This window comes from Grammomys surdaster, unplaced genomic scaffold, assembly GCF_004785775.1.
Source record: "Grammomys surdaster isolate TR1022 unplaced genomic scaffold, NIH_TR_1.0 65, whole genome shotgun sequence".
NCBI classification, from domain to species: domain Eukaryota; kingdom Metazoa; phylum Chordata; class Mammalia; order Rodentia; family Muridae; genus Grammomys; species Grammomys surdaster.
In genome coordinates this window covers 4,800,662-4,813,998 of record NW_021604567.1, presented here as the reverse complement: position 1 = coordinate 4,813,998, position 13,337 = coordinate 4,800,662, and the positions used below count along the sequence as shown (strand labels likewise).

Genomic DNA, 13,337 nt, shown 5'->3' with positions numbered 1-13,337 from the left:
GATGTACATGTTGGACATTAGTATAGAAAAAGAGGGTATAGTTTCTTGTGATTCCCCCATTTCCTGGCTAAAGGAACCTGGTGGGAATTATTAGAGAATACAGTAAGCTACTGTGAAAGCATAAACCAAGTGAGATGACACCTTGAATAAGGCTTAATGTGAAGTAGTGATGACTAGAAAAAGATATTGTCAAAGGCTTATACTGACTGACAACTACTAAATCATGATCTTATCTACCAAGATATGGATAACACAGCACTGTGTACTGCAAACAGGTTATACTGCATGCTTTTGGAGCCTGTGTCTTTTCAGTAATAGAAACATGACAAATCAGACACTGTCCAAAGAATCTGTGAAGAAGTGCGCATTTACTGTAGTTTTCTTCCTAACATCAAGTCATCATTTTAAAATCTTCTGTTTCTAGATTGATTGGATAGAAGACTACTTCAATATTGCTTTATCCTTTTTCAATAATTATTACCAAGCAAAATGTCACTCTATAAAACCTACATCAATAAAGAAGATTTACTCTGAAGTATGTGAAATATGTAGGATGATACAATACTGAGTGTAGTAAAATATGATTAACAGGAAGCATAAATCCTCAGTCTTCTTAGAAGACTAGCTAACATTAACTGAAGTATGAAGGAAACAATTGAGAATGAAACCTTGATTATTAGAAAGGTATTCTCGACTGCTAAGAAGGTTACTGTAATTTAACAATAAAATAATATTTACTTTACTTTGAGGATATCAGAAATATGACCTGAAGCATAAAGTGCATGTCACTGATTCCTAGTATTTATTGACTTGCAGAAGCTCTGTTTACTCCTTCCGACATTTACTAAGCAAAACTGTTGTGTTTGGAATTGATTTGCTGTCTCAGACACATTAGGGTTGAGAAGCTTCTTGGTTTTTATTTGAATGAACAGTTTCCTAGTTAGACATATTGGACTTGGGCTTGGATCGATTAAAGAAAAAGATCTATGGTGTCTCTTTCAGTTTAGAGTGCACAAAAAAAGTTAAATTCCATTTATCTTTTCACTTGCCACTGTAAGATCATTAGCAATGTAGATCTGATCTGACTGAAGAAACTGAGAACTTGGCAACGAAAAAAAAAATAGGAATTCTCTATTTCCCATGTTTGCACCCCTGATACTCAGTTCCTCTGGGTATGTGTGCAAGTTGACAACCTTCAGCTACATGTCTCACAGCTGTTCTGTGAGAGTACAGGTCCTCCCTCATCAAAGGAAATAATGCAGAATCTTACAAGGAAAACATTTGAGTTACCTGTAAAAAAAAAAAAAAAAGGCAGCTTGATTAAATTTAAATAATTTTGAAAATAATTTTGAGTGGACTAAGTCAAGAAGTTCTTTTCACAATTTTTAATGATGCCATTTAAAAAGAAAAAGATTTATAAAATAAAATATGATGAACATATAAACAAACTACTTTTAAGATATTTATACGATTTTATAGATTCCAATAATAGAATCATGCCTATCCACTAACTGGAATGTACCCAATCTTGTCCAGTGTGACCCACGATTTCCTTTTATGTGACATAGTCAATCTAAAAATAACCAGTCTTAAATTATCAGTTGCCAATAAAAACACTTCTATGATCAGTTAGATTTTTCACTCCCCCCAAAAAGCAGAAAGTGTGCCAGTTACTGAGTCCAACTGTGACTGCATACCTTAAATAGTAACATGTTCTACTTTATCACTTGTGAAATTACTGAATGTTATCAGAGGTGTATCAGATGAGTTAATTTACTATTTCTGTCACAAGTTACTTTTAAATTTTCTTTTAGTGATGTAATAAAAATAATATGAAATGCTCATAAGTCGAAGAACCACCAAAAACGGCAAGGAAACATGGACACAATGTTAAAAGAACAATTCATCAATAAGAGAAAGTTAGTGAACACTGGATCAATTTGTGGAAGACGGGATCAAGAATTTGTAGAAGTAATACGAAGGTCAAAGTGAGTTAAGTTACTACAAACATTATCCTCCTGGCCACACAGCAATGTGCCAATCAACGGAGAGTGTCTCAGGTTTCCACCTGTACATCCTTTATATTCCAACAAGGAATAAAGACAAATATAAATGTAGCCTCTGTCTGGAAAACAAAAGGATGATGTATACTGATAATATAATTTATGACTTGGACTGAATTAAGGGGAAATATTTGAGGGCTGTCTATTACTAAACATTTTTTATGATTTGAAGTAATATACCAAAATGTCAAACTCACTATGCCTATCAGATAGATTTTCTAGAATATATTCATATCTATGAAGAGGTGAAAGATTACATAGATAACAAGTATAAAAACACAAAAGTTTTGGTTAAAAGCTAAAATTAATTAACCACTTTCTCCATACTAAATGATTCTAACAGTGCTAACATAAATTGAAGAAATAACAGATCATAAAGATTAGTACGATATCAATAGATCAAGTAGTGCCAATTTCTCATTTGGCAAATATGTGTTTATACAAACAGATGGGCCAATGCAAAAATGGTCACATTTAAGGTACGAAATGTTTTTGCATTTGTTTGCATGTGTGAGCGTGTGTGTGTGTATGTGTGTGTGTGTTATGATACAAAAGGCTAAATGAAAATATTATAGCCCATGCTCCGTGTCTCCTCTCAGACTGCCACCCCACCCCACTGACATGGATCAGGTCATGCAGTTTGTCCAGCCAAGTTGGCAGTTTGCAAAGAACTCAATTCGGCTGGTTAAAGGCGCACCAAACCTGATAGAACAGAATTCCAGAAGATGGCCATGGCCACAGCAATAGGACTTGCTATCATGGGATTCCTTGGCTTCTCTGTGAAACTGATCCATATGACTACTGATAACATTATTGTGGGGCTGTGTCCTTTCTCATCATGGGACGAGTGAATAAACGAGAATGTGACAAGTCCATGAAGTAAATCATTGCCTGTAAATAAATTATGTAATTTTATATGAGACAAACCATCTCAGAGCTTTGTGTTCATTGATGTCCTAAAACAAATACATCATAAATACTCCATGGTGACTGTTTCAGAGAAGTAAAATATTATAAATACTTAAGGTAAATCTTATCCACAGATCTGGTGAGTATTGGCATATATATATTCACACACACAAGTACATACATATATCGCTTAACATTATGTTCTTTTAAGTTTTTCTGTTTCTATGACTTTTCTAAAGAATCCTTTGGAAATCCAAGTCTTTTACATCCACCTTTAATCGTGAACATCACAGAAACAAGCTCCTAGCAGCAGGTGCTGGTACCTTCACAGCTGTTCTCTCTCTTATAGCACCTCGGGATGTGGTGTTGGGCAACACACCAGTCTAGGAAATAGCTCTTACTTCCTGTGATATTAACACTGATTCTAAAGAACAGATGTTCAACCAGAAAAAAAAAATTATTCAGGCATAGGTGTATGTTTCCTCTGGTGGTTCCATTTACTCTGACCTTCACAACAGACAGATGGAGCTTGCTCCCAACAGAAACACTGGCTCCAAGCTTTTAAGAGTACAAGTTCCTGAGTCAAGAACCTTGCACAAGGATTCCTTCACTAAAAGACATATTCCACTAAGCAGCCCAGCCCATACTCTTTGCCTTGTTCAGTTTGGTGCATGCTGGCCATCCTTGCTCAGTAGAAAATTAAGTCTTACTCATTTGTAGCACGAAATCTACTGTAATGACAGAGATAATGGTGAGAGGTTTCTAATCTTCTCCAATTTACTATCCATCTTATTTCATGATAGCTTGACAATAAAGACATGCTATTAACAAATACTTGGGATCATACAACACAGGGGACAACAAGAACACCAGAACTGTACAACTAAATGGTGTCTTCTAATCGATACTTCTCCATGTTTAAGATAGTAATTACAGGGTGTGAGCTTCAGTATCATTCTTTGAAAGTTCTTGGTGGGGTAGCACCTGTGATAGTATTGAAAGAGTTTGCTGAATTTAGTACCGTCTCACGTTCCCCAACAAAAATGTTGTTTTCATCTTTAATATCTTATAATTACTTGAAAAAAGACACTTCAGCTTAGCTTTGATTATAAAACTGTAAATGTCCACAGAACTAAAGAACTCACTGTTGTTGATACACACACACACACACACACACACACACACACATATATATATATACAAGTAACATTTAATGATTATCTCAAGAGTTGTTCTTACTCATAGAGCACTAGACAGCAAATACCCCCTCTCCTCTCCACTCCCCTCTCTCCCTCCCTTCTTCCTTCCCTCCCTCCCTCCTCCTCCTCCTCCTCTTCCTCCTCCTCCTCTTCCTCTTCCTCCTCCTTCTTCCTCTTCCCCTCTCCCTCTCTCTCTCTCTCTCTCTCTCTCTCTCTCTCTCTCTCTCTCACCACATCTGGTAGAAACAATTTGTTATCATATTACATAGTCTAGAGTTTTGTATGGGAGGGGGCACATAAACTAAAGAAAGCCTTTTGGTGTCATTTAGTTGTTGTTAGGTCCCAATAGAGTAATTAATTAATATCTATTAATAATTGTATTCCTCAGAAAGCAATGAAATAATATTGGAAAATATTTACTAGGCTGTAGCTACATATTCCTTCAAAAAAGTGTAAGGCATTATACATAAAGCATTATACTGAAACTATAAATACTATCAAAGATAAAAGGCACGAGGCACAATTTAAACAAACCATCTTTCTGTCTAAATTAGAGTAATACAAGCTTAAAATTTTTTAAGAGTATGTTGAGCAGTGGTGGTTCACACATGTAATCCCAGGGCTCCAAAGGCAGAAGCAGGTGGAATGCTGTGAGTTCAAGACCAACCTGGCCAACAGAGTGAGTTCCAAGACAGCTGGGACTATACAGTGAAATCCTGACTAGAGAAATCAATACACACACACACAAACATGTGTGTGTGTGTGTGTGTGTATATATATATCATACATTATATATTATACATACATACACACACATATACATATATCAGTGGGCTGGGAAAATGGCTCAGTGTGTACAGTGCTTGCTGTATACAAGTATAGACCTGAGTTCAAGTATACATGCACATGCATACGCATGTAAAGTAGACCCAGAATCATTTACAGGATCACCGTACTTTCAGCTAGAAAATTAAGTGAATCATGACTACCACTTAAAGATTTAGGTATCAAAATGTTTACCCTTTGTAGATGACTAATGTCAGAATTGCACATAAGCAAAAATTAACCCCAAGTTCCACAAATGTAAGTGAGTGTTTTGATTGAATAATGAATATAAAACTGAGTTCATGAGGTAGGTAATCAAAGTAGTCCACAAGTAGGTTATAAAAAAAAAACAACAGAAACAAGGCATGACACTAAAATCTCCATTCTACAGAAAATACTGTGGGAGAGTGGGGAGAGAGATGGAGACTCACATGGACAGAAGAGTTAAGTGGTTTTAACTACCCATAACACATAGGCACAAACTGAAACTTTTTATTCTTAGTTAACTTTTAATTGGCAAAGAGAAACCATACGTTCTCAATATTTACATTTTTTGAAATATATATCCACTGTGGGATGGGTAACTTGAACTAACTAGCATCTGTATTACTTCACGTATTTCCAGTGTTGAGAACACTAGCAACTATTCTCTACTGGTTTTAAAGAAGAGTGTGACACTGTCCTTGTTTACATTCACTATGTTTTAAGTACACCTTTTGAATTTAACCCTATCAGAATCTTTGTATCATTTACAAAACATCTGCCTAACCTGAACCTTGACCCCAAAATTATCTGTTCTTAGTCTTCACTTATTATCTGCTTGAACATGTCTATACAGTATTTGTGACAAAAAGCATTATAAATGTCTTCTTTTTTTAAAAAGATAAAACATAATGAAAACTTTACATATGCAAAAATAACATAACTACAAATATAAGCAAAATTTTCCTTAAGAGAAACATATTTTTGAGTGGAGTTTAAAGTAAATGCTCAATATATCAAGTCTGACAAATACAGACACATGTGCTCATAATAAAGTTTCCAGAAAAAAATTAAATTGAGAGAATTACTATATTCATGAAATAAACTGCATAAAATTTAAAACTGCTGTAATAAGCATCCACTAAATATTAATACACTTTGGTATCTCCTTAGGTTATCACTAAAAAAAAAATAAAAGTGTTGTCAAAATTGAAGGAAAAATTATTACACTCTTCACAGAAGAATATAATTAGACAAAGGTTAAATTAACACTATATGAGATGCAGAGACACTTCCCTATAGAGTAGTCAAAAAGCTGTAGTCAAATAGTATGAATAAAATTAAAAGTAGTTTTGATTTGAATGGACATTCATGTGGAAGTTTTTCAGTAAGAGGACAACAAAAAGAAAGGAGGAGAAAAAACAAAGTAATAATTCAAATAAAATATAACACAAAATTACATTTAACTAGAGTCTCATTTTAATTGAACTTATTACCAGAATACAGTTGATCAGAAATTAAAAGCAAAGGATCTTTTTAAACATGAACAAACACAATTCAAAATTATAAGAAATTTATAAAAGTACCTTATAAAATTAAGATTTTTTTGCTTTTTTAATTTTTTTAGTTTTTTTCAGATAAAAATATAGTCATAGTATTTTCTCATGCCCTTTCCTCCCTCCAAGCTTTCCAACGTATTCTCCTTTGCTCTCTTTCAAATTCAGTCTTTTTTCATATATGTGTGTGTGTGTGTGTGTGTGTGTACATGCGTGTGTGTGTGTGTTCCTAATAAATAGTGTAATCTGCCAGGTCCTTAAAATACCTGTGTGATTTCAGGGTTACTCATTGCACAAGTTTGATTCTTTGCAGCATGTTTTTAATGTACAGGCCAGAATCAAGTAAGAAGTGCTAAAATTAATCTGTGTGATCCCAAATGCATCATTAAAAAGAGAAACAAACTGGATTTTTAAAAACTAGATATCTAATTCAAAGATAAAAGAATGAAAGATCAAAGGCAAACTAAAATGTCTCTACATGGGGAAGGAAGCAACATTGATGACAGCAGGAACAAAACCAGTAGGAAACAACAATAATTAGAGTGGTAACAGTAAATATGGCAACAGCTGCTTCTTTGAACACTCCTGTCTAAGAGGCTATAGCTTTGAGAAGAAAAAGATATATAAACAGTTCTGGAAATGAAAAGGTTACATAATGACAGATGTGATCCATATCTAATAAATCCAGTGAGATTACTGTATTCATGTTTCACTGATGAAATGGGCAAAATATAAAATAACCAAGTTGTCTCAAGCAGAGCAGAAAATCCAGGTCATGGGACAGACCATGTCATCTGGCTAGACACCTCCACTGTTTAAAGTATAAATCTAAAATTTCTGTGTACAAATTATAATCATCATGTGCTCCCTACTTGGATTTCTGGCCTCATCTTCTCTCCACCCATTCATGTGCCTTAGATCTCTGTCACTGCAATCTTTCCGTCATCCCGCACTAGGAGTGAGTATGGACCTGCATCTGCAGTGCTGGGAAAACAATATCCAGTATGACCTCCAGTAATTGAAGGGGACCTTGTAATGGCTCCGGTCCCTCTGTTGTTGTCCAGTGAAGCATGAGGGCCATACCCATCCCGATGTCTTTTTCCTGGAGAGGAGATACTTTTGACATCAATCCCTATGCAGTCAGGCTTGTCCCTCAGGGAACCCAGAGAGATATTTTTAACTTTTATTTATATACCCCGCCTTCGCAAGATTAGAATCGCCACAGCCCTTCTATACTTAGAGAAGGGAGGAGATGTCAGGGGCAGCCCTGCTTACACACTGAAGGCCTAAAATCAGCCACAGGCCTAAAATCAGCAATAGGCCTGTCATACATGTATACTAGCACCAAGTCTTGGGTCTCTGTGGAAAAACAGTGAAACAGATGTCTATAAGCTATTGTAAACAGGCAGCTTTTGTGGAAATTTACCAGCCTGAGTAGTCATAGACCTTGTAAATAGGTAGCCTTGGCAGACAATACCAACTTAGATAAGGACAAGTGAGTCATAGGCAGAGTCATAGTGACCTGTCCCCTGAACCTTCACCCAGCCGATACCCTGTTCTGAAAGATATCTGCATTCTCCCTGAACAACCACACTCCAGTGTCATCCCCTTCCTCACATCCTGCCTTTCTGTGTTTATAACCCCTGTGTGAATGAATTACAATTTGAGAAAAAATAAATTATTTAAAAATATATAAAACAAAAAAAGCAAAAAAAAACACAAAACAAAAACAAAACAAAAACAAAAAAAGAATATCCAGTATGAATGTGCCATCGCAGGATGCTACGGAGCACGTGTCATCGCATGATGCTATGGTGAATGTGCCAAATAAGGATCTAGATCATGGAACAGTGATTATGGACAAAGTAGAAATTAATTAAAAATGAAAGGCAATCTTCTTAAGATATAACTATAAATTAAAATGCAAACTGTGATGTTAAACAGACAAAACTGGGTTAAGGAATATGTTTCTCTTTATGTATCCATGTGTGATATATAACTATCTGTGACAGGACAAGGCTATATATAGCCAAGATAAACTGATATAGAGCCAGTTTAGAATGGAACAGTGGTTTCTGAAATGCTGCTTAACACGGTTAAGAAAAAATAATGACAGTAAGACTATTCGAATTGACAAGTGAATAAAATCTAGTTCAAATCAAAGTAAGGTGAATCTCATAAGAGTAAGAATTGATCATGTGAAATGAGCCATATCTCAGAATGATTATGTATATATTACTGTATTTAGAAATGATAAAGACAATGAATGACATAGTCAAACCTGGTCATTGCAAGTAGACTGGAGGTAAGTCTCAGGTGAAGAAGACTGGAAAGGAGGCATAGAGTCATCACCAACAGGCAAGATGAAACTTGTTGCCCAACCATCCAGGGACGATTCGAGGGCTCAGCATCCTCCAAAGACCCAGGACAGTATAACTGCACAGGGTCAGGCAACATCACCCAAATTTTCACGACTGAAGAATGGTTGATTTATAAAAACCTATGAAATAGTAATCAACTTCTACTTTTCCCTTTTCATTTTTGAGGGTAGGTAAACACCCAAGGAAAGTCATCTTGATGAATCTCAATCATGAGAGTACAAGCACAGGAGCAAATGAGCTTGTTGCAGAGAGAATGGCCATCTTCCCCATCCTACAAAACATACATCAGAATCAACGAGAGCCATTCCTAGAGACCACTTGCTCTGTGCTCTAAATTCTGTCTTTGCACAGTGTGTGTGTGTGTGTGTGTGTGTGTGTGTGTGTGTGTGTGATTGTAATTAATTATGGTAAAATTGATTATCGAAGTTAAATTTGTATAAAATGCATTCTCTTGCAGTTGACTTGTGTTCATAAATTTAAGGTTTAAAAGAAATAAACTACAAAATATTTCTCCTTTAATAGGTTACTTGGGTGTAAAGCTATATATAATTCCTCAAAATGTAAAGTGCTATTCTAATCATTTTTGTACTAAATTTCACAATTTTTAAAAAAAAATATTTTGTGTTTCAGGCCAAGGCCCTAGGATTAGATTTAAATTGTTACTACATGACATGTTGAATATCTTAAGTAGAATAAGTTATAACAAATTGTGTCACTGTTGGAACAACAATTTGAATATGGAAATGAAAATCTCAATTGTGTAATTCAGATCTTTAGCCACAGGTGCAGAGAAAAAAGAGGGTTTCTTATCTTTCACTTTTTTCTTTGCAAAAATAGCAATATTTTACAGCAGAAAATGACTAGCAAGAGGAATAAAATCATAGTTGGCACCAGCAATGACTGCTGAGATGGATAAATTGAAACTTCACAACACTTGGGACTACCTTGGCTGAAAATACTATAATGAAAGAATCACAGCTGTACAAGACATTAAGGTCACTGAGGCCAGACCTCAGCCCACTTTAGGAATGTATTGCCCCATGTCCTTGACAGATGGTTCTCTGAGCTCTAGCTAAAGCTCCATACCTAAAAACAAAATAGTGTTCTTCACATTTAGACACATGAGGAATACATTGGATTTCAGTTTGATTTGTATCAAAATTTCAATTTCTATCATTACCACTTTATCAATTCCTCTTAATTCTGTAACATATGAAACCCAGTAGATATACTTTTTATGGAATAAAACCATATATACATACATACATACATACATACATACATACATATATATATATGTGTATGTATGTATGTATGCATGCATGCCCACACACATACACACATACACACACACACACACACATAGGATCAATATTCTTCTTTGAACTAACCATTCCAAATTTGTAAGCTATTCATGTTTGGCATATATCCCAGAACTTTCACAATCCCCATGTTTTGCTACATAAGTTTACCCTTTCCAAACTTGCTTTGAAGTGCAGCATCCATAAATAAAATTGCATCCAGAAGTTATTTGACTAGTAAGAATGTGATGAAACTATTAATTTCTAAATATTAAACTTCAGGCCAAAATTAATCACACTAAATATAGATAAGATCTGTTATGGTTTTAATCATTGCTGGTTCATATTAACTTATAAAAAAAAGTTTAAAAAAAAGTCTTCTGCACAGAAATGACTCCAAATATATTTTATCTCATGCATTCCATACATAATTGCAATAGAAGACTGGTTACAGTCTTAATACAGTTAGAATAGCTTGTTGGAAAGATTGGATAAGAGAGTCTTATCGGTAGACATATGGAGGACCCTGGCCAAAGCCTAGAGCTCCTTCCTGATAGAAGCAAGGGAGGCCAGACTACACTCAGATAATAGTTATAGGACTAGGGCTATATCTAGAGGGCTGTGGGAAAAGGGTGGATGATGTCAGAGGGACTCACTGGTCTAGATCATGTAAGATGATCATGTGGCAAGTCTGAGTACCAAGTTGGATGGTTGAGGCAGGACAGCCCCTTCCTTAATTTTAAGTCCCCATGTAAATATCCTATGATTCATTCATTCTTTCTAATGCTACTTTTTGAATGACCATACAATCTGCTGAAGTTGGTATTTCTATAAAAAACATACAGTAGACTCTCTTCATCTCAGCTTATTATTCCTTAATGGTTTCCTTGGAGCTTAATATTGAGGTTACTACATGAATAATTTTAAATACACTTTCAGTTCTTTATTTATATGGGAGTGGTTCTCAACTTTCCTAAAGCTAAGACCTTTTAATATATATTCTCATGTTGTAGTGACCCAAACCCACAAAATTATTTTTGCTGATACATCATAACTATAATTTTGCTACTGTTATAAATCATAATATGAGTATCTGATATGCAGGATGCTCTTAGGTAACCCATGTGAAAGGTACATTCAACCCCAATGGGGTTACAATGCACAGGTTGATAACCACTGCTATATGCAGACAAGTGGAGCCAGTGGATTATGGAAGAACAGAACAACTGAAATTCAAGCATTTTGCATAAAAGTATGTGTTCTGACAAATTTCATAAACCTATTTTATTCCTTCCACTGCTACCTGTATCTGGCAGCTTTACCGCTGAATATTTCACCACTCACAAGATAAGATGTATACTTGTTTATCCCTTTGTTTAATGATTATATATCAACTTGTATATGCTTTATGAGTGACATGCAGTAGATGCAAAGCTTATTTTCACAATGTTCCTATCCATAAGTCTAATAATTTCCACAAGTCTAGGACAGTTCCCACCTTGGCCAAAGTAACTAAAAGTAGCTTTCCCTCTCTAAACCTCTCTTCCCTGTTGCCTTGTAGACAGGAACTGCACTGTATAAATATCATTTCTTCCAAACCTCTCTTCTGAAAATAACAACCTCTGAGTCTGTGACCTTTGTGATCACTTTAGTAAGTTCAAAGTTAGGCTGGTCACCAATTTGTTTCTGGAGAGATGTACAAATCTATGTTTGACTAAGGTCATTTCCTTCAGGCTTCAACAGTCTCTCAAGGACCTATGCATAAGTGGAGGAACTTAGCAGGATATAATACACGTCTTAACTAAAAACAAAGACAAATGTCTGCAGACTCATTCTTGATTAATCACAAGCAAGAAGTCAGCCAAAGTTAACTCCAGATGTACTCCCCACATATCCCCCTTTTTATCTGTACAAGCCAAAGTTGTCTCAGCTATTGGCACAGAAAGACTGTGCCTGTATTAGGCATCACCTCAGGAAGTGTAGACCTCATCTGACACTGGTAAATGAATCTTACTATGCATGTCTTTGGTTGATCCACCTCTGAGAGAATCTTTCCCATTTTTTTTATTTGTAAGAGGCATTATCAGTAACAGAGCAGAAAGTTGTGCCTGTCTTAGGCTGCCATTTGAAAACACAGCTATTACTCATCATTGGCATGTAAATAATCTTGTATCTGTGGCCTGTCTAAGGTTGAGAAGTTTTTAAAGAGGATCTTACCCATCACTGATTACCAACTTCTGCTAGGGAAGACCTTGGAGCTTGAACTTATATAACTCTGCTTTGACATCTGTGAAAACTCTGATGATTCCTCTCAAAAGAACAGGTAGTAGAAATGCCATAAAAAGTATCATAAAGCCAGTCCTGCTACACCCAATAAGAGAAATGTAAAAAAGAACCAAAAAGGAAAAATGACCTATAATTTTTTTAGAATATCATTTGCAATGCTGGCATTGTCTAAAGACAAAGGCTTTGCATTTCATAAACTTGCAACCTCCTTGTGCATGGCTAAAAAAATCTAAAGATATATTAGTATTATGCCATATACCTTGAAGATGCCTTTTTACTTTGGTCCAATTATTTTGACTCTCATTATACATTTTTGGAGTGATACAAATCCAGAGATATTGAACATGACATTCCATGGCTTCTGACTTTCGTTCCTTGTACCTCATCTCCCATGATCTGCATTATATCATACAATGCATCTATTCATTGTTTTAGCTGTCTATCCAAATCCTACTGTATGCTCAAGGAATTGGTTACATTTTCAGCAAAATAATTAACAAAACTAGCTGTCTGTACTTCTTGCACAAAAATTAATGGAGAAGTAGTAGTACTCGCTATAAGTGTTATAAGAGCAACAATACTGGCAATGATCAGCCCAACCATACATTTGCTCCTTCCTAGAGTGTGATCTAATTCTTCCAGTATTTATAATCCTTTTCCAGAATACCAGGGTTCAGAAAAATTTTTAGGAATCATATTAAAAGATGGTTGATGTATTACCATTACAGATTGACCATTATATAGTGCAGAAACACAATTGGACAAAAAAATAAATAAAACAAGAAACATTGAACTCATTATCAGAGTCAATAACAAAGTTAACATTCCCACTTAG

General features: G+C 35.3%; 1 pseudogene; it reads left to right on the top strand.

Moving 5' to 3' along the window:
- The first annotated feature begins 2,684 nt into the window (after positions 1-2,684).
- Positions 2,685-2,914, top strand: LOC114624478 (annotated as a pseudogene).
- Positions 2,915-13,337: the final 10,423 nt, after the last annotated feature.